Genomic DNA, 1,554 nt, shown 5'->3' on the forward strand with positions numbered 1-1,554 from the left:
GCGTAGGCACCCCGGAGGCAAGGCCCTTGCAGCCCGCCGCCGAGGGCGCCTCTTTGGGGCCTCTAGAGAGCAAGGAGACGGGCGCCGTGGCGCCTCCTCGCGCTGGTCCCTCTACGTCTCGGGTTCCGAAGTGGAATCACGGAGATGAAGCCGTGGGAGCGTCTGGATCCGGAGCCCGAGGCCGCAGAGCACTGAAGGCTGCCATCGCCTAGCAAGACATGCTGGACCCTGGACGCGGCACTGGTCTGGGCCCAGAGGCCCTGGCCCCGGGAGTCTGCGTGACGCTTAGCTTGGAAGTTGCGCGCGTGGGGAAGGGAGAGCCGGCCCTCTGTCTCTCTGGGCGTAGAAGCGGCGGGTCAAATTAGCCGAATGCAAAAGAAAGGGTAAAACCTCCCTGAAACCGCACAAAGCAGTAAGGACTTCAGATTCTCAAACTCCACTCACCCAAGCTTTCACGACTGTCGTACCCGAACCCCTTTCGATGCTGTGGAATCGTACAGCGGGAAGAGTTCTTGTAAATGGATTAAGCCAATCCTTCGATTTAACTGAGACGGCCCAGAGAACTTCACACAACCACTATTTTGGTCCGCAAAAATTCTGAAGTTGGCTTGAAGGAGCTCCAGGATAGAAGGAAGACAGACAGACTAACTAAACCACAGTTCCTTCAATTTGGGCTTGGAGGTAAGGCTCTCTTGATTGGCAGCCAGTTATTTTGATTCCTTTGAGTCAGCTGGGGCAATAAAGGCGAATAAGTCCTAAGCAAAACAGACTCTGCGAAGACCATACATCCAAAGTAAAAAATTGAAGAAAGCAGCTTACAAGCAACAACAGGGCAAGAAGGAGTCACTGGATCTTGGACTTGGATGGAAACTAGGAGGTAGATTCAGCTGCATATATGCCATTACTGTACTTAATTACAACTGGAGCTGTCCAGCGAGAGAAGGCAATTGTAGTTTTGGATTTGGGGGCTTCCATGGAGTTGTACTAGCTACACTTGGACCTTGTTCCAGATCCTGTAGTAGTGTATCTTGGGTTTAAAAAAAAAAAAAAACTACTAGTCCCATCCCTTCCTACCTGCTGAAGCATGTGGTTCTGATCTGAGCAAATTAGCATAATTCCAATTTAAGGAATCAGCTCAATCCCTTTCCCTCCACCAGTTATTGGTTGACATGACAATTTGAGTCAATGAGAGGGGCAATTTGCTGGGGTCTTTGGGGGAAGTTTTTCAGGTTCTGAGAGAGCTTCAGAGGCAACCTCTTCTGCATGTGCTCAAAAAACAAGAAGCCATTTTCCAAACACCAGGTCTGGCCAGGTTAAAATAAAGCAGACATCAAGAAAGCCTTCCCAGAGAGCAGTCTAATCTTTGGTGATGTTTTTGAGTCTCTGAATCAAACAACTCAACCTGGGTCTGCATTCATGATGAAACCAATAGGATTTGAATTTTCTGTGCTTCTTAATCTAGTATGTTCTAACTGATACAAGCCCAGCAACCCACCCTCAGCAAAGAGTAGATAAAAAATCTGATTAGGGTCAGGTGCAGTGGTGCATGCCTGT

The sequence above is a fragment of the Marmota marmota genome, unplaced genomic scaffold (genome assembly GCF_001458135.2).
Source record: "Marmota marmota marmota unplaced genomic scaffold, marMar, whole genome shotgun sequence".
NCBI lineage: Eukaryota > Metazoa > Chordata > Mammalia > Rodentia > Sciuridae > Marmota > Marmota marmota.